At 45.0% G+C, this 21,055-nt stretch overlaps 1 long non-coding RNA gene across 2 annotated transcripts in view; it reads right to left on the bottom strand.

The window, feature by feature from the left end:
- Positions 1-21,055, bottom strand: part of LOC117196251 (uncharacterized) — a 150,236-nt gene that overhangs the window by 99,950 nt on the left and 29,231 nt on the right. For both annotated transcript variants that reach the window (XR_004476336.2, XR_007470654.1), the window contains one exon: positions 13,336-13,408. This is a non-coding gene — a long non-coding RNA (uncharacterized LOC117196251). The remainder of the gene's footprint in view (positions 1-13,335; positions 13,409-21,055) is intronic.

Raw genomic sequence — 21,055 nt, 5'->3', positions numbered from 1 at the left:
AAATGTTAATTGGAAATGAACTGTGGATTAGACAAATAGATGATGGTACACTATGTATTAATGTCACATTTCCTGGCTTTGGTAACTGTGTGTATTTATGTAAGAGGATGTCATTGTTCTTAGGAAAGGCATGATAATGTGCTTTGGCACAAAGGCTATTATGTCTCCAACTTACTCTCAATGGTTTTGAAAAATAAATTTATATGGATGTAATTCAATAGAAATATTCTGCAAGCCATATGTATAACTCTAAATTTTCTGGTGGCCACATTTTAAAAATCAAAATAAATGATTTAATTTTGATATTTGCTTTAACCCAGTATACAAAAATATTATTTCAGCACATAATCAATATAAAACTTTTTAATGAGAAAGTTTATATTTTTTGTACCAAGTTTTCAAAAGCTGTTGTGTAGTTTAGACTTACAGATCATCTCAATTTGAACTAGCCTTATTTCAAGTGCAAATAGCTACATGTAGCGAGAGTAAGAAAGAAGGGACATGAATAAACAATAAATCAATTAAAAACAGTATAAAACAAAAATAAAATTATTTTTTAATCTGGGTAAAAACTATATAGTATGTCCCTGTATTATTCTTACAATTTTTCTATAAGTTTCGAGCAGTATCAACATTTTAAAATTACAATAAAAATCAAATAATAAAAATGATACAGGATATGATAAATAATTTCATGCCAATAAATTTTAAATCTTATCAAATGGGCAAGGTTTTAGAAAAATATCTTACTAAAATGAATCCAAGAAATTATTTAAAGCCAGAGTAATCCTATCATAGGGCAATAGTTCCCAAACTTTTTGGTCTCAATACCCCTTCAAACTCTTAAAAATTATTGAGGACCTCAAAGAGCTTTCGTTTATATAGTTTACATCTACCAATATTTAGAAAACTGTAAATTAAAACTAAGAATTTTTCATTTACTTTTGAATTCATTTAAGTTAACAATAATAAATCCATTATGTTTCAACATAAATAATCTATTTTGGAAAATTAACTATATATTCTAAAACAAAAATAAATTTAGTGAAATGAGTGGCATGGTTTTATATTTTTCAAATCTCCTTAATGTCTAACCTAAAATAAGACAGCTGATTCTCATACTTGCTTTTGCATTCAAATTGCTGCAATATGTTGTTTTGGTTGAAGATATGTGTTGGGGAAGGAAGAAGTATTTTTAATAGTTCTTTCAGATAATCGTGAATAATTTTTTTTGATGCTACTCCAAAATATGATGAGTGCATGTTTCTTAAAGGCTATGTGAATTGTAGAATCTGAAGCCATACCTGCAAACTTTTTGTAACCTTAAGAATTAAAATCTATTGGCCTATCTTCCACTTTGAATGAATGGATCTTTACCAATGCACGGTTTTGTAACACCATGCATTAATCATGTGGAAACGTCAGTTCACTGAGCTATGCAGACCTTCAAATACTGACACATTACATTATACAAAATCAAAATATCACAATCAACCATATCAACAAGCTAAAGAAAAATCAGATGATACCAACTGATACAGAAAAAGCATTTGACAAAAACCAACACATTTATGATAAAAAGCTCTCACCAATCAAAGGAGGAAAATTACCTCAACTTGATAAAGACCATGAAGAAAATGCTTACAGCAAACATCCTACGTACTGATGAAAGTTGAATGCTTTCCCCCGACTCTGGGAACAATGACAGAAAGCCTGCTCCCACCAGAAGCTCCAGTGGTTACAGCGGGGCAAGAATAAGACGTAAAGTACACACATGTTGGAGGGACAAACTATCCCTATGTGCAGATGACATGACTGTCTACCTAGAAAATCCCAAGGAATCTACCAAACACACACACACACACACACACACACACACACACACACACCAACAACAAACCCCTAGAACTAATAAGTAAATTCATCAAAGTCACGAGATACACTATCACCACAAAACTCAATCTCATTTTTATATACTAACAATGACCTTATGGAAACCATTGTTAAAAACACAGTATCATTTACAACTACTCTAAAGAAAATTATAGGACTTCCCTGGTAGCGCAGTGGTTAAGAATCTGCCTGCCAATGCAGGGGACATGTGTTCGAGCCCTGCTCTGGAAGATCCCACATGCCGTGGAGCAACTAAGCCCGTTTGCCACAACCACTGAGCCCGCATGCCACAACTACTGAGCCTGTGCTCTAGAGCCCGCGAGCCACAACTACTGAGCCCACGTGCCACAACTACTGAAGCCCATGTGCCTAGAGCCCATGCTCCACAACAACAGAAGCCACCGCAATGAGAAGATCGTGCACTGCAATGAAGAGTAGCCCCCGCTCACCACAACTAGAGAAAAGCCCGCGCGCAGCAACGAAGACCCAATGCAGCCAAAAATAAATAAATAAATAATTACACAAATAAATAAGAAAATGATATATTAGACACAACTTTTAAAAACATATACAGTATATGTAAGGTGAAAATTATACTGACAAAAGCAATCAAATATCAAAATAAACAGAAAAACAAACCATGTTCATGGGTTGGAAGACTCAGTGAACTAAAAATGTCAATCCTCCCCAAATTGATCTATAGTTTTAATGCAATTCCCATCAAAACCCCAACTAGGACTTCTTTATTCAAACACAAGCTTATTCTAAAATTTATGTGGAAGGGCTCATGCCCTAGAATAACTAAGACGATCTTGACAGAGGACAAAGTGGGAGGAATCGCCCTCCCTGACAACCTAGCTCACTACAGGCCCACATGAGCAGACTGCCCCTTTCCCTTGTAGTTCAGACACATCCTATGAAACATGAAGCAACTTCAGGCCTCAGGACTCCACGTGCCTCCACTCCCACTCAGAACTCTGAGGCTGTGTCCCTTTTCACATGAGAAAACTTCAGGGGTCTTGAACATAGGGCGGAATGCACCCATGTCTCCTCAGCTCTCCTGAAAAGTTGGAAAACACATCCAAACTCACACTGACCTGCTTCTCTTTGGGGATTTCACGAAGTTCCACTAAATCTTGAAAAGGGGACAATAGGAGCGTTTTCTCAAATCAGTTGCTTCATGTTTCATAGGATGTGTCCCCCCCGCACCTCCTGCACCTGCTCCCCTGCACCTGGCCGGCCTGTGTCCCCTCATTCTCTCTCCTGATTGGCCATCCACTCCCCCTCCGTCTCCTGTGTCCACTGCCTCCCCACATCTTTATCTTGACTCAGCAGCCTGCGCGGGTCTCTCACCACGGGCACGAGGCTTCTGTAAAGCCCGGTAAGGAGAGATAGGACCGAGGCAGGGCTGCCAACTCTGCCGCTCTGCACCACGGCTGCTCTGCGCCCACAGGACGTGGTTCGGTCTGCCAACCGCTTCCCTACCACGGAGGTTAGCCTCTCCTCGTCGTCGCCTTCAGCGACTCTGTCTCTGGCTTATCCTTCCCGTCATCGTGAGCCTCGGTCTGCCTCACTCACACCCGCAAAACCCACCCAGGACCTGTGGGAGTCACTGTACCTGTGCACCTGGATTGTGTGGGCGGGTGACGTCTATTCCGAACAGCCCTACGCCCCACAGTAGGTGCTTCATTAATATCTGTAGAATAAACACTTCAACAGTGTGCTGTTGAGGAAACTAGCAATAAAAGAGGTCATGTGACTCCCTCAAGGTCACACAGGGTGACCCACTCTGGTGAATAAACGGCTGCCCTGGAACCTCACTGACGTTATAGTCACACATCACTTTCTCTATTACTTACGTCTAAACATTGTTAGTTGAATTTTTATCACCACGTATGTAAAAATAATTAATCTGCATTTCTCTGCGTATTGGGAGTTTTTAACTATTTGAAAAGACCTCTGTCTCTCCAGTAAGGCTAAAATGGCCCCCCTTCCCTGAGGCCTCGGGTCATCGCGGGAGCCTGGGTTCCAGGCAGCCGACGCCCAGGTGCTCGAGGCGCTCCGTGTGTCCCTTGGGTGGAGTCGGCGGGGCTTGTGACCCGGACGGGGAGGCGACCACTCGCGTGGAGTCCACGTGACAACTGCCCACGGCCGCGTCCAGACGCAGCTGCTCTGCGTGCGCAGGACGGCCGTTCTCCGTCGGGCCGGCTCCATGGGCTCAGCTCCTGGCCTGCGGCAGGCGGCCCAGTCAACACCCATCCCGAGGGCCTCCAGCCTCGCCCCTTCTCGCCTACATGCTCTGTCCCCCTGCAGACTAAGCCCTTCTTCCCTTTCTCGTACAAATGTCAGAAGGAAGTGCTGGTGCCTTTTTTTTTTAGAAAGTAAGAACAATATTACAATAGTCTCTGCCAAAGTTTTCTTGAATCTTTATAATGTACCTGAGAATAGAAATTAGGAATTCATTGTAGACCTTAAATATTCTCACCTTACAAAGATGGTAAATATGTGACATGATGCAGGCATCAGCTCATACTACAGCAGTAAGCACCTTGGAACATATGTCACGTCAGCGCGCTGAGCCTGCACAGTGTTATGTGTCGATTAGACCTCAGTACAGCTGGGGCAGAGTCACAGAGCAGCCCCCACCTTCGCTGGTAGTCATGAAGCTTACAGTCAAGAGAAAGCACTTGCTGTTTTAATGAAATGCTATTATCCAAAAACATTAGGAATGAATTGTCACAAAAGGATAAATGCAATAAGATGGAAAGGCAGAAAAAAGCAGATCAGCTATGCTATCGTGGGAAGTCTCTGGTTTGGGATATGGGATTTGTGCTTCAAAACTGTCTCCCAGCCACTGTGTGACCCTGGGTCCATGTCAACCTCGCTGTAATTGTTTATTTTTCTATAAGAAATTATGACACCTTTCTAGGATGACTTTGAAGGCTAAAAAGATATTTATTTTATGTGAACATGATAACTTGCTATGGAAGCATAAGGATGATTTCTCAAGGTCCTAGAAAAGTGAAAAGCAAAATGAAAGCTATTTCCATGAACGTGGAGCACAAGCCACAGGGTGTCTGCTAACGTGTCAGGGCTGAGTTGGGGTACAGAAGGGAGTGAGGGGAGGGAGGGCCCAGCCTGGATTTCCTGCTGTGCTTTGCCGCACCTTAGCCCTATGGCCCTGACTCTTCCAAACGTGGGGTGGGTGGCTATCAAACATGGGAAATGAAGAGATTCTTTACAATCTCTCAGTCACTGTCAGCTCTACAGCGCGGCGTTCCAGTTCTGTTAAAACCTAACGTGAGCAAAAAGACTGACCAACAAGTCATAATTATCTGAACCAGCAAAGTAAGAACCGCACGGGACTTTCCTTCCCAGTTAAGGCAATCGTGGAAATTTGATACTGACCCGCGTTTCTAAGCCTAGAACTGTGGGCTGGTTTACACAGCCCGGCGCACAGGCTCCCTCAGCCTCAGGATCTGGAAGAACTTAGTGGCTTGGCAGACGGGCACAGATGCACACAGCCTCCTGACGGAAACTTGATGGGCCTGTGCAGGAAGGGGGGCGGGGAGTGCAATTAACGCCGGAAGTTCCTCTGATCAAGACGATGTGAAGAAAAGCTGCACGTGCCCCGCGGCTGTTTGCAGAAAATCACTGATGCGCCATGATGAGTGGCCCTGCTTTATGACCCTCATATTTTTATATGTCATTACTGGGAAAATGCAGTTTTAAACACTGAAAGAGTACGGGTGTACCCAAATAAAAATACTGAAGCAGTGAATCCTTAGAAAATATAAACATCTTAGGATCCCAGATCTCAAACTTTTAAAGCCACAAAATAGATGTCCCTTGTGCAGCCCCTTTTCCATCCAGACCCTAGCATCGCACTCCCAGGGCTGCGGTGCCACCAGCCTCCGATTTAGTCAGCGGTGGACGCGCTGCCCTTTCCACGCTGGTACAGTGAGAGACCCTCTAGTCACATTACAGCCTACATTTTACACATAAAACTCACTCTGTTTCTAACACCTGATTCACCACTTTAAATGCTTTCAAAGTAGAACGGCTGCACAGCTTAGTTTCCTGGAATTCTGTGTTGTAGAAGCACACCGTTGCCTCCACACGAGGGAAATACCTGCAGAGGAAAAGCAGTGTAATTCCGAGACAACATGGAAGCAAGCAAAGTCGTTAGAAGTAACGATGCTATTGCAACACATAACACACGGCCAATGCACTTCTTCCAGAGTCAGTAAGCCGCTGCTCTGCTGGTGACGGGCCTGAGTCTCAGGAATAAAGATAAAAATGAAGATGAAAACCCATCCTCCCGAGGAACCCAAATTCTAGTGGAGAGGGTGACACATAAATTGATCATTTAGGAATGCAACACCCTATGTGCTCTTTACAGCCGTATCTAAAGCCTGTTACTGAAGTGCCAAGATAGGCAGCCGACTTTACTTCAGGGGAGATGTCACAGAAGACAGCATTTAGAGGAGGCCTGAGGGGCAGGACGGGGACAGGAGTGGTCCCCGGGCCAGCACGGGACCCGCAGTACACAGTGTGGGGTGACAAAGCTGGGCAGTGGGCTGGCGAAGACCCGTTGACCAAGCCAGGGAGTTTGGATGAAATCCTGGAGGACTTAAATTTTCATTTACATTTTTTCACTAAAACCCTAGAGGGAAAATTATACAGTAATTAAGCGAAACTGTGACCATGAGATCACATTACATGAGGTCACATTACATGTAATTACCATGAGGTCAATTACAATATTATATTGAGTTATTTTCCAGAATGACATTGAGCGCTCAGTTTTATAATGGAATCACAGGCTGTAAAACATTTTAGAAGTGTTATTAGGCGCGTCCAGAATTTTCCCCAGAAGCACCTTGGCCACAGCGGTTTCACCACGTGACTAACTGGCCACAAGGCAGTTCTGCAGTGAAAGATTAAAGAGCTGGCTGACAGTTTGCTTGGTGGTTTGGTTTCGTTTCTCCATCGATGCAGTGTTCCCATTCTCATATGACTTCAGTCGAAGCCCTCACGGTCTACACAGTGACAAGTGCATGTGGCAGCCTTAAAACAGGGGACGATTACCATCATGCATATCAACTTGATAGAAAATATGGGGATAAAACTCACTGGAAGAGTGAAATGAGACAGTGTAAAGCCATACTGCACACTCTACCAGAAATTACTCTACCAGAGTAATCATTACTCTACCAGAAAATGATTAGCACATCAGCCTGCAAATTCTTTGGTGATTTGAAGGTGCAGAGTTGTCACACGGACATGGGACAGGGGACAGTGTACCCAGAGGACACAGCAGGGTAGAGGCCCTCAGGACACGATGCAGAGCTCAGTTACAAACACCATCCCAGTATCTGGAAGCTGATACCTCTCTTAATGAAGAAAAAAATATTAGCAAAAAAAGAAAAAGTGCAATGCTGAATGAGAAGATGAATCAAACAAAAAAAAGGATAAAATACTATGAAGGAAAGACCTGGAAGGCAGGTGCTTGGGTACAACCCACAAAATAAAATCGGTTATTAGCACAGGATCGCCATGAATCTACACACATTTTATATTATTCAAATGTTTTGTATTTCACAATAAAGTCTTTTTAATTTTGCTATTCATTTCTTATTATGTACTTTTAAATGTACCTCTTTTAATTTTTGGTTATTTTATCTTTTATGGCAAAATTGCCTTACAGCCAGTCAGTTATGCGGCGAAAATGTTTGCAGCAAAAACGCTAAGAGCAAAGATGCTTATGGCAAAAATACGTAGAGCCATTATTAGAAGAGGCAGCAATTTTCTCTGCTAGACAATTACAATGACAACCATACCATTGCGAGTAAAACCAAGTTAATAAACTTAAATATCTTCCCAAATTATAAAAAGATTAGGTATTAAGCAAGCTATTTTACGCACACTTAGAGAGTCAATCGATGTTCAACAAAGACACTAACGAAATCCAACGGAAGATGAAAACATTCTCAAGGACTGTCTGCTGGATCAAAGGATCCTCGTCCGGGACAGAGCGACTCTGCTCTCCCCCCTTCCCCACCCCCGCAAGCTCATCCAAGACGGTGTGAAGGCGACACGGCTTCCCGGTGCTCTCACCCGAGGACACGCCTCCCCCCTTGAGAGTAGGTGGCCTGAGCCTTGCTCCCAGCCTGCACAACAGAGCACATGGGATGGGACGTAGCCTCACGCTGGAGTCTCTCCTTGCTGACCAAGAAAGCAGGTGGCCTTGCCGTGGGCACTGCAGGGCTCTAGGAGCTGAGGGTGGCTTCCGACTGGACTGTAGCTGCCAGAGGTTGGGGCTATCGGTCCTTCGACTACAAAGGTCTAAAACCTTCCAACGACCCGAGGGGGCCTGAAGCCTCAGATGAGAACACGGCCCCAGCCCTGAGAGACCCTGGGGGGAGAACCAGCTGGCCATGCCCAGACTGCTGGAGCACAGAAAGTGAGAGATAATAAACGTGTGCTGTTTTTGCCAGCACTGCCGGGCAGCAATGGAAGCTAACTCAGTGGGTCGCAGACCTGAGTACAAGTAAAAACTGTAAATCTTCTAGAAGAAAACGAGAATATCTTCACTGCCTTTGGGCTGGCAAAGCCGTCTTAGGCCACAGAAAACACTAAGCATAAACTAGAAGTTGGAATTCATAAAAATGTAAAACTTATTTTCATTAGAGGATACATTATAAATAGACAATCAACAGATTAGGGGGAAATAGTCACTATACGTACATCTGACATGTGATGGTACCCAGAATACACTTTTTTAAAATTCTACAACTCATCAATAATAATAATAATAGGCCTATAAACATATAATAAAGTGCTCAGTACCACTCATTATTTTTAAAATGCGAATTAAAACCACAATAAAAATACCATAATAGCTAAAATTAAAAACACTAACAAAGCCAAATGCAGCTGAGAATGGGGAACTCCTGGGGCCCTCCTGCAGGGCTGGTGGGGCTGTAAACGCGTGGCCACTTTGGAAGCTAACGGCAGTTACTTTAAATTGAAGCCCGCACACCCCATCACCCGAGGTTACACACTGCATGCCACACAAGAATTTGTTATAAGAATTTTCATAATCATATTTACAATCACCAGAAACTGGAAACATCAGAAGTTCCCCAACTGAGAAACGGTTAGCCCTTGCTGCACGCGTGCACTGGAACCCTTCTCCACCACATGAAGTTAGGAACCATGGCGCAGGTGTCAACCTGCACGCATCTCAAAATCGCTGAGCAGAGCCGAGGTCTCCGTCCACGTGAAGAGCCAAGAAGACAAGCCAGCCTCTGAGATGATGTTCGAACACTTGTCACCCCGCAGTGTGGACGGGTGGGTGGGTGGGGAGGGCGTGGAAGATCCTGGGGTGCAGGGTGTTGTGTATCTGGAGGGCGAGCATCACACAGGTGTGTGGATCTGCCCACACCCCAGTGAGCTGTGCCCCAAGCTCTGGGGGACAATCACACCTCTTACAGAAAGAGAGGCGTCATCCCGCGTGATTCACCACACATGCTTATTCTAACACTCCTGTGGATAAACGTTCAAAACTTCGTCCTCTTTTACCTTCGATCTTTCCTTTTTATCTCTTATTTTTAAAGTATTTCTTTCTTTTTTTTTATATCTTTATTGGAGTATAATTGCTTTACAGTGGTGTGTTAGTTTCTGCTTTATAACAAAGTGAATCAGTTATCCATATACATATGTCCCCATATCTCTTCCCTCTTGGGTCTCCCTCCCTCCCACCCTCCCTATCCCACCCCTCCAGGCGGTCACAAAGCACCGAGCTCATCTCCCTGTGCTATGCGGCTGCTTCCCACTAGCTATCCACCTTACGTTTGGTAGTGTATATATGTCCATGCCTCTCTCTGGCTTTGTCCCAGCTTACCCTTCCCCCTCCCCATATCCTCAAGTCCGTTCTCCAGTAGGTCTGTGTCTTTATTCCTGTCTCATCCCTAGGTTCTTCATGACATTTTTTTTTCTTTAATTCCATATATATGTGTTAGCATACGGTATTTATTTCATTTTGATTAAAAATATCAAAATGTAGAAAAACATCTTGCTTTCCCCTCCACATATGTAAAAAAATGGTCAGAAAGGAGGGTTAGAAGCAAAAATGACTGACTTCATTGTAATTTTCTATACTGTACAATACTTTAGACTTAAAAAATACATTGACTATAGTGTAAAAATGCACAGACATGTTTTTCAGTGTTCACAGAAACTTTAATGTCTATAAAGCCCTTTCAAATTTATAGTATTTTATAATTTCTAAAAACCGTGAGTATTGAGTAAATAATGTCATCGTATTTCCCCACGTGATTTAATATTTTCTGGGTTCAAACAAGCAAGTGTGACCTGCGTTTCATCAGAAATTGATCTAAATCCAACGTTCCTCTTGACTTTTCCATTTCCTACAAACTAATGATGGCTTCTGGATATAAAATGCTTTCCTCATTGAAGTAATCTGCATTTAAAGTATATTAATTAGTGATTTGGATCATATCTGAATTTAGAACTTTCTCTTTGTTATTTTAACAGGTCAGTCCAATGTGTAACCTACTGGCCTCGGGCAGCATGGATTTCATGCAGGTAATTACGCCCATGTTGTCGTTGGCCAGGCTGGAGACGGAGCCTGGCAAACCCAGACCACTGAGCTTAAGAACAGCCCTGGGCTCAGATCCATGTGGATTCTTGCTATCGAATGATGGATGTGGGTCTTCCTAGGAAAATGGGTAGAAGTCAGGGGTTGAAACCCAGAGTTTGGACAGCTGAGTAATGGCGGTCGATCAGGAAGACAAGGCATCTGGTGGACAGCCTTGCACCACCATCTAGGTAACTTAATAAGGAAGCTCTCAGAGTAGGATCTGATGCCCAGCTGCAACAAAATGCTGATGTCTGGAGAAAAATTCAAATGTCCAGCCTCTTGCATGGATCTATGGAAACAGCACATCTGGGATGGGACACAAATATCCCTACTTTTTTTAGAAACACTCTAGGAGACTTTTATGCAAGTACATCTTATATACCATGGTTTTCCAACCCGAGTACTTGTTGCTCAGCTAAAATAGATCCAGTACTTCTCCAGAACACATGAGCCATAAATCTATAGCAAAAAACAGACTTCAGTTGACTACTGTTGGCGAGAGGTAAGTCGTTCACATTTGAGTCCTGGAATAAATTCTGCTGCTAACGGTTCAAGCTGAAAATCCTCTGTCTCGTGCTGTGCAACATGACACCCTGTCCATGTGGCTGTTACAGCCTCGTCGACTCGGGTGGTTTCCAGCACAAACAATAATTCCCTACTAGTTTTAGCGCTGAGTTTCCTTCCTCTTCTGCTGCAGAAGTTCCATCAGCAACCAGAAATTGTGAAGTCAATACCTTATTTGTTTCATCTTAAATAATCATCCTGACAGATTATGCCTACATTACAGTGAAAGATCAATTTGTGGTACATTTTTTTGGCCATCATAGAAAATTGCTTGAATATTAAAATAAACAATGCAGGGACTTCCCTAGTGGTCCAGTGGTAAAGAATCCGCCTTCCAATGCAGGGGGCGTGGGTTCGATCCCTGGTCAGGGAACCAAGATTCCACATGCCGTGGGGCAACTAAGCCCACGCTCCACAACTACTGAGCTCGCGTGCCTCAACTAGAGCCTGTGTGCCACAAAGTACAAAGCCCACAAGCTCTTGAACCCATGCACCACAACTACAGAGCCCACGCACCCTGGAGCCTGCGCACCACAACTAGAGAAGAGAAAACCCACACGTCACAACTAGAGAGAAGCCTGCGTGCCGCAAGAAAGAGCCGGTGCACCACAATAAAAGATCCCACATGCTTCAATGAAGACCCCGCGTGCCGCAACAAAGATCTGATGCGGCCAAAAATGAATAAAATAAATAAATTAATAATAAATTTTTAAAAAATAAAATAAGCAATGTGACAGTAGCAGGCTTCCTACTCCTCAAGTCTATACCACATTTAAATTCATGGTTTGGCTGTTGACTTTGCTAGAATCTGCAGAACATTTTCCAAAAGGGAGATACTGTAGATTCTTTAGAAGTGAAATTAACTTTTATGATGTGGGCATGATGGGAAAGTCAGGAAGTGTCTGGGAATAAAATACTCTTCAGAACTAGAACACTGTATATGAAAACACATGTTTGAAAGCACTTGATGGCTAAAAAAAAGCATTAATGCCACATTAATAGAATATATATTGCCTCTCATAGAATGGAAACAAGCAACTTTTCTGAAATCTTGATTTAGAATTCATCTCTAGTCAGATGATCTAAGATGGAGAACACACTGCTGGTGCCCGTGTCTCCACTCTTGCTCCTGCCTCTTAAAATCCTGTGCCTTTCAAGCCTCTTTTCTCCTAGGAGCCTTCCGCTCCTCACTGGGGACACTTAGGATTTCTCTGTCCTGTTCTTACACAGCTCATTGGGTGTGCAGGCGGGCACAGTGCTTCAGAAGGTGGGACCTGAAGCCAGTTCAATGGGAAGCCAATCTCAGCATATCCACTTGCCAACAGTAAGGATTGCTCAAGTATGTTAACCTCCTCATGCCTTCATTTCCCTATCTGTAAGATGAGGATAATTAAGTACCCACTTCTCTAGGATGTGGTGATTAAATAAATAAAGCACTTATAATAGTGATATTACACAGTACCTATCTAATAAATAAAAGGAAATGTTTAAATTGAACTCAAACCATTTTGTCTTTGGCTACAAATAAGAAATTAGGCTTGGGCATGTGGCCAAGAAGAGAAACTCTAAATGACATCCATTTTAGCCCAGTGCACAGGGAGGCTGGCAGCAACTTGACAGGAAAACACAAGTGGCATCAGAGGCAAAATCAGAACTGAGAGTTGATGCCCCATGGGTTTGAATCCAGACAAAGATGGGCTTGACACTGGCTCTGTCACTCACTGGATATCAGACCTTGGTCAACTTACCCCTGTAATCCTCAGTGACCTATCCAGTACATACGGTAATCATTAAGATTGGTTTACCGTATATTGTATATAATTATACATGTATATATAAGGTATGGGGAATAAAGAATATATATACATAGATACAAAAAAATACCACACCCACATGTGCACCTGCACACAGAATTCAACACTATAGCAATCCTCTTAGCGGAGAAGAAAGCTATTCTAGAACCACAGAGATCATATCATTCAACAACCCAGTTTTAGAGGTAAGAAAATCAAGGCTCAAGAGGTTTGGTGAGGAATTGCATGGCAAATATATAAGATTTTTCTGTTATTGTTTAAATCTGTTTAAGAGATAACGTTTGAACAAAATTAATAACAACATAATGTGAATTTATAGCATATGGAAAAGTAAAACACCCCATAATCATAGCTTAAAGACCTGGAGAGGAGAAATGGAGGTGAACTTCTACTTACCTGTAAGGTTCTTAGTGTAGACAAAGTGGGGTAATATCACTTGGAGGTGGGCTGGCATAAGTTAAAGTATACACTGTAAAATTAATAAAACAAGGGGTTACACCTAGAATCCAGAAAGAAAGAGTTATAAAATAGAAATACAAAAAGTATCCAATTGAGCCAAAAGAAGGCAAGAAAAAACCGAATAACAGATGGACAAATGGAAAATAAATAGGCAAAGTGAGAGTCTTAAACACAACCATATCAATAACCACATTAGGTGTAAATGGTCTAAAGATACCAATTAAAAGCCAGAGATCATCATCAGATTGGATAAAAGAGTAAGACAAACTGAATACCACCTGTAAGAAATGCACTTCCAATATAAAGACCCAAGCAGGTCGAAGAAAAAATTTTTTAAGATATACTAGCCTAATGCTTATCCAAAGAAAGCTGGAGTGGCCATATCAATATCAAGTATAGTTCAAAACAAATAAAGAACGAACACCACTTCATAACAATAAAGGGATCCAATCATCAACTATCCTAAACCTAATACAGGAGCTTCAAAATACATGAAGCAAAAGCTGACAGAATCACAAGGAAAAGAGATCCTCTTAGTGGAGGCTCCTTAGTGGAGGGTCTTTACCCAGGAGTATAGTCAGTTTTCAGTACCCCTCTCAGTGCTGATGGAACACACAGACAATTATTCTGGATACGGAAGATTCAAAGAGCACTGTTAGCCCACTTGTCTTAACTGATATTTAGAGAAGACTCCACCACCAACAGCAGAACACATTCTTTTCAAGTGAACACAGAACGTGAATCAAAGTTCAGTACATTCCGATCATGCAAAAAAATGTACCAAATGGAGTTAAATCAGAAATCAATAAAAGAAAGATCTTGGGAAGGTCCCCAAATACGTGGAAACAGAATAGCACACTTTTAGATAATCCATGAACCAATGAAGAAACCAAAAGGGCACTTAGGAGGTTGGACTAAATGAACATTAAAAGATAACATATCAAAACTGCGGGGATGCTGCTATAAAGCAGTGCAAGGAGGGGAATTTACAGGGCAGAAACCTACGCCAGGACCCTTCTGATCACAAAGAGGACTGAATCCAGGGCAGCAGGCAGACGGCAAGGCCAGCCAGCAGGAATCAGGAGTCTGGTCCCACCCTCACACATCATGGCACACGGGGTCTCACCGTCCACGGCAAGCATGGCCATGATTAAAGGGGAGGGGTGAGGGACGGGGGGCAGGAGGCGCGCGACGGGATCTGCTGCAGAATGCAAGTCCAGGCATGGGGAAGGTGGGTAAGAAGTGTCTGTACAACCTGCCAGAAGTGAAGCGGGGAGCAGAGAGGATGAATGGAGGAGGAATCACACGTAGATTGATAGTTGATTGGATTATGTCTGGTGGCGAGTGAACGAGGTGCGGATGGAGACCAAGGGCACGGCTCCTGAGTGGGTGGCGGTCAGACAGTCAAACAAGGAAGGACCCACGCAGGGGCCAGCGCCTGGGACAAAACACTTGGTCTGGAGTCGGAACGTGGAGCTGGAAACGCTGAGGGCTTCCGGCGGGAAGGCCCAGCAGCAAATGCAACCTGGGTCTAAAGGGGATAAGAGGCCCAGAGACAGGAGTCTAAGGTGAGAGAAAGGACAGAGCACTCAGAATCAGCGCACAACGTACAGCCGCGCGGAGAAAACCCGCACCAAGAAGACAGGGTTCACCCGGGGCCACCCCACCCCCAGCACCCCAGCAAGCAGCGCCCCAGGACCCCCATGATGTGGCCAGGACTGTGGCTTAATCTCCTTGGCTGGGGGATTAATCTCCTCCTTAGGGACGTCTGCTGGGGACCTCCTGCAATTCTAAGAGCATCCAGGGAGGAGAATCACTGACTCAAAGAGGAAAAGGAGGCAATTTTAGAGAAAGGAAAAGTCAGAAGGTGACAGCAAGCGGCTGCAGTGGCCACAGGTCTGACAGGAGCAGCTGCTTCTGATGCAAAGTGATGCCGCTGCTGCAAAGTTCCAACTACACCAAATCAGACTAAACAGGCTTCAATTTCAGAAGTGTGCGTCTGCTGACATCAGTACATCTCTAACTAACCACAGACTGCTGTCTACTGAAAATGTCAAGCAGAATTTTTTCTAACTGTTGTCATCAAGAATGAAAGGAGTCTGTAAGGATCTGTTTTTTCACAAGAGATAAAAAGATAGGAGAAATGGTTCAAGTAGTTAGACGTGGTAGCAAAAGCCTTTTTCCTGTCAATGTAATTTTTAAGGACTGAGGTTAATTAAAATCTAAAAGTTAAAATCCAAACCATGAGGATAAGGAAATCTATTTTCCAAGTTCACAGGTTGGCTTAACTTTGTGATCCTGGGGGGCAGGAGGGTAGGAGGAAGGTTTAAAAGGATAATCATCATTGCTCTAGCTCTTTCCTCAGAAGAGCCAGGCCGGCACCAAAACTGGACCTACGTGACATTTAACCTCCATGACCAGCGGGCAGCATCCCTCGTAAGGGCTGTGCTCTCACTCCCAGGAGGCCCTTCCTTTCATCGCTGCACTGGACACTTTGTGGGTGATCCGCTCTTCCTCGCCCTGGGAAACCTACGGGCTCCACTGCAGGCACCCGACACCTAAATACAGGTGGCGGCCCCTCTGCTGGGCTCTGGCCACGCTGCCCAGTGTAGACGGGGAGCGGCATCAGATGCGGCCAGACGGCTACACACCTGCGCTCCTGTCTGACTCCAGCACGGAGGGCTCAGCTGGAACCCACCTGTCCTGGGTGTGGCCCTGACCAGACTCTCCCAGCTTCTGGAAAGTTCCTCTGGCCCTTGCTTCCCAGCCCTGTGGACACCCTGGCTTCTGCCTGTTTCCTAGCCCGGCTCTGGTGCTGCCACCAGTCCTGGGAGCTCTTGAAATACTCCCGGTAAATGAACAGATCAACCCAGTGTCACTTAAGTCAGCGCCAAGGCCACTGCTCGCAGCTGAGGCTGCAGACGCCGAGATGCGGACGGGCTGAAGGACACACACACTGTCGCTGCCCACGGAGGGGCTCAGGTCCACTGGTGTCACACACAGAGTCCCCGCTCCCACCTACCACTTCCCAAAATGGGCACGTTTGACAAAAGTCAAGACATGTGAATGCACGGCCGTCTGTTGAAATCCAAGCGCAAACAAAACAGAAGGTAAGCCATTGTCTCAGGCGCCCCCTTGACTGAAGGCACAGTCCAGGAGAGCCACTCCAGTTAGAGAAATTACAGCCACGGTCACTCAGCCGTACCGGGCTTCGTGTGACCTCTGGGGGGTAAGCCGTTGTCTCAGGCGCCCCCTTGACTGAAGGCGCAGTCCAGTTAGAGAAATTACAGCCAAGGTCAGGTCACTCAGCCGTACCGGGCTTCGTGTGACCTCTGGGGTTTTAGAAGATGGCAGGTCTGGGAGACGGACCCTCATGTTGCTTGAATGGCACTGTATTTGTCCTGACATACTTTGCCTGTTGGCTGATAAGAACTGGCAGAGAAATGCAGTGCTCCCTTCCCAACGAAATGTTAACTCTGTTTCATGTGCTTCTGCCTGGACTTTAAGGCCAATTCCTAAATGTAGAGCCTAACTTTCTTCGGTAAAATTTTCAACCAAAATGAAACTTTATCCTGAATCAATCATCAGAAGACTGAATTTCAGTATTAGTTCTCCACAATATTCAGAATTAGAAACACCTCGGGCGATTGATACCCTATTCCGAATTAGAACACTGCCCGCCCTGCTCTATTACTCGTTTCATATTTTAAGGGGATCATTAAGTCCATCTACCAAAAATACCTTCCCCAGATATTAAACATCTATGATATATGCAATGACTTCCTTCCTTCCTTTAGCAGTGGGTGCTGACTGATCCCACGGACACCGGCGGGTCTGGGTCTGCACACAGAGGGGCCTCCTACCTCCTGTAACCGACCTGTTCCCAAAAAGCTGAGCGCTAAAAAGTGAGCTTTGTAAACCAAGCACCAGTTTCGCATTAGCCGATATTATAGTTCACTCTTTACCTTTATTATCAAGGTTTCTTCAACAGCCCAGTGTTTTGGTCTGCGAATGATCACACATTAAAAGCAACCCTTTGATCAACTAGGTAACAAAGAAAAGCATTTCGTAACGAACAGAAAATAGCACCACTTAATAAAGTGCTACTTTCGATTTCTAAAAATCTTGGGGTTAATTCTGGGAGACAGCAGCCCTCTTCTCCGGCCTGGGGCCCCTGAGAGGGCAGGGGTCAAGTCACCCGTGGGATGGTGACCCTGGCACCTGCCAAAGTCACAGAGAGCAGGCGTCTCTCCTCCTGGACCCAGACGGCATTCTTACGGTGTTCCTGGCCCTCAAAACATGCTACATTCAAAGGAAAACACAGAACTATTTTGAGGATGACCACTCATAAATTTTCACCGAAGCACCGGGAAGGGAGGCCTCGTGCGCTCACCATGCGCGCATCACGTCCTGGGGACAGAGCTCCGCACGGGAGCCCTTCTCCCCACAATGCAGGTGATGAGACAGGTGCACAGGGCTGAGCGAGGGAGCACGCCTTGACGAGGCCACGGCTCCAAGACCACAGCCGAACCACGTTTATCTAAAATGTCTCTATTTTACTGTGATTATTACACAAATCACGGAACATCTCTGAGCCCAAGCTCCTCAAAGAGAAGAAACAGCAGCGCTGCTCACCACTAACTTTTGCTGACACTGTTAGATCAACCGGCACTGACCAAATGCCCGGCTCAGAGCCTGGCAGTTATAAAGCAGCTGAGGGGGGAGGGGTAGGCCAGGAGCCTGGGGGAAACATACACTCACTACTTCATGTGAGACAGGTGACCTACAAGGACCTACTGTGCAGCACAGGGAACTCTACTTAATATTCTATGATAACCTTTATGAGAAAAAAATCTTAAAAAAAGAGTGGATATGTGTATAACTGAATCACTTTCCTGTACACCTGAAACTAACACAACATTGTATATCAACTACACTCCAATAAAATTTTTTAAAAATCAGTTGATAAATATCACTATTATTAGGTTTACTACCTGGTCCTCATCCTAGCACCTCTTCCTCTTTAGAGAGTGGTATCTAAGAAGCAAAATGAAACTGGAGAAATGTTTTCTAAAGAAAGACATCCGATTTCAGTTTGGAGAACTCAGAATGAACGTACCAGCCACGGTCTGTGTTTGACCATAAGCGTGTGCGTTAACACAAAGTGTGGGAATCCAAACTGAGGACTCGATTCGAATGACAAAGGAACGTTTAATATGCTTGCTTGGTTTCATTGAAAATGTTTTAAAAAGGCGCACAGTGGCCCGGGCAGAGCAGCCCCTCAGACAAAGCGAGAACTGGAGGGAACTGGGCACGGCTGGGGCGGGGACTCCACGGGGGCCTGTGCTGACCCGGCGGTCACCGGGGGCGTCTGGAAGTGAATCAGGGCAGTCGGGCTGTAGTACTACTCCTCGGGGGGCTGGAGATTCCTGGCACCAGTGGGAAAGGGCCAGGGATGCCATGAGCCCTGGCGTGAGTGGACTGCTGTGCACATTTCAGGATTGTCCACTGAGAAACCGATTGAATGCATTTTCCTACGAAAACAAGAAATCCAGGCACAGGGGGCTACAGCGTAAGGCACCCTGACAAGACTGTTTGTATGGGAGGGGACAGGGCGCGTTTCTATCTTGGTACCAAAAGCATTTAAACTTTAGGAGTAACGAAATAGGAATAAGGAAATTCCGAATAAGGAGATGTGCTAGGTTCTCCAGAGAAACAGAACCAACAGGACAGATATAGACTCATTACATATGAGGAGGTTTATTCTAGAACTGGCTCACGAGGTTATGGTGGCTGAGCAGTCCTAGGATCCACTGTCTGCAGGCTGAGACCCAGGGCAGCTGGTGGCATCATGCAGTCCAGGGTGGAGGCCTGAGGACCAGGCCTGAGGTCTGAGGCGGGAGAAGGTGGATGCCCACCTCAAGGGCAGAGGGGAATTCATCCTTCCTTCCCCTTTTTTGTTCTTTCCAGTCCCTGAGTAGTCTGGGTGAGGCCCTGCCCCACAGTGGGAAGGACAGTCTTTACTCGGTTCACCAGCTCAAATGCTCATCTCTCCTGGAGACACCCTCCCAGACACACCCAGAAATGACACTTTACCAGCTGTCTGGCATCCCTCACCAGGCGTCGACACATAAAACTAATTATCACAGGAGATGTCCTTAAGTTCTTCCTAAATAGTTTTAGTTCTATGGCGACTTCTAGGTTAAAATGGAACCAGGCTCAGGGCTTCCCTGGTGGTGCAGTGGTTAAGAATCCACCTGTTAATGCAGGGGACACGAGTTCGAGCCCTGGTCCGGGAAGATCCCACATGCCGCAGAGCAACTAAGCCCGTGCACCACAACTACTGAGCCTGAGCTCTAGAGCCTGCGAGCCACAACTGCTGAGCCCGCAAGCCACAACTACTGAGCCCGTGAGCCACAATTACTGAAGCCTGCGTGCCTAGAGCCTGTGCTCTGCAACGAGAAGCCTCCACAATGAGAAGCCTGCACACTGCAACGAAGAGCAGCCCCCGCTCGCCGCAACTAGAGCAAGCCCGCGCGCAGCAACGAAGACCCAGCGCAGCCAAAAATAAAATAAATAAATTTTTTTAAAAATAAAATGAAATGGAACCAGTCTCAGAATCCCAAATGGTGCCTCCCTAGCAGTCTCCAACCAAAAAATAAATAAATAAAAGATGAAAATCATAACATCACAAACAAGCACCAACCACAAACATTCGATGCAAAAATCTGGGAAGTGTTTTCCTGTAACCACGAGACTAAAGGAGGTGGGTTGAGAAACAAATTTCGGCCTCCACATGTGCCACCCTCTGAAACAATGCAGCTGCCCTGGGCCGGGCGAGACCTTAAGAAGGCCCCGCCCGTGAGCTGCCTGGCTGGCCCTCGCTCAGCAATGTCAGGACACTCTTAGGACCTTCTCCTAATCAGCACCTCTTTTTCTATGTCATTTTGAGGCTGCAACTCCAACAATAAACCGGGCAACTTGAAAAAGAGACGATAAAGCCAGTCTATTCCAGGAGATGTCGACATACAAATTATGGGGGAGGGGTGCATAGAACAAGACAGCCATGGGCAGACTGAAAATGCAAATGCACCTGTACCCGCTGAAATCAGTAAAGACATGAAGTTGGGAAATAAATGATGTCACGGCCACCGCCGTGGGAAACCCATTCTCGTGATGCTGAGGAAGAGAACAGAGGGCTTGATCGTTTTCTCTCCCAGAAAAATAAGGTCAAGATGGTTACTTTTCAATAATGCATATTCCTGAGTGGAAACAAAAAGAGATGAATGATTTCACAGTTCCTTATGAATTAATGCACCTTCGCAATAGCTGACGGGGCCTGAGGGTTTTCTTTCCTATGTGTTCTTTGTTGTTTCATCTAAGGTTTCGAGTCTTATTAAGAAGAGGAGGGGCTTCCCTGGTGGTCCAGTAGTTAAGACTCTGCGCTTCCACTGCTGAGGGAATGGGCTCGATCCCTGGTCGGGGAACTAAGGTCCCACATGCTGTGTGGTGCAGCCGAAGAAAAAAGAAGTGGAACTGAGAGAAAACATAGAGTTCTTTCATGTCAGGTCCCACGTATGTAAGCGTTTCTGAGTGGGATGTGGCACTGCACCTTGGGTGTAAAGGCAGAGTGGTGCCCCTGGCGGCTCTGGGGCTG

Source organism: Orcinus orca, chromosome 12, assembly GCF_937001465.1.
Source record: "Orcinus orca chromosome 12, mOrcOrc1.1, whole genome shotgun sequence".
In the NCBI taxonomy this organism is placed as follows: Eukaryota; Metazoa; Chordata; class Mammalia; order Artiodactyla; family Delphinidae; genus Orcinus; species Orcinus orca.
This window is presented reverse-complemented; position numbering and strand designations above follow the sequence as displayed.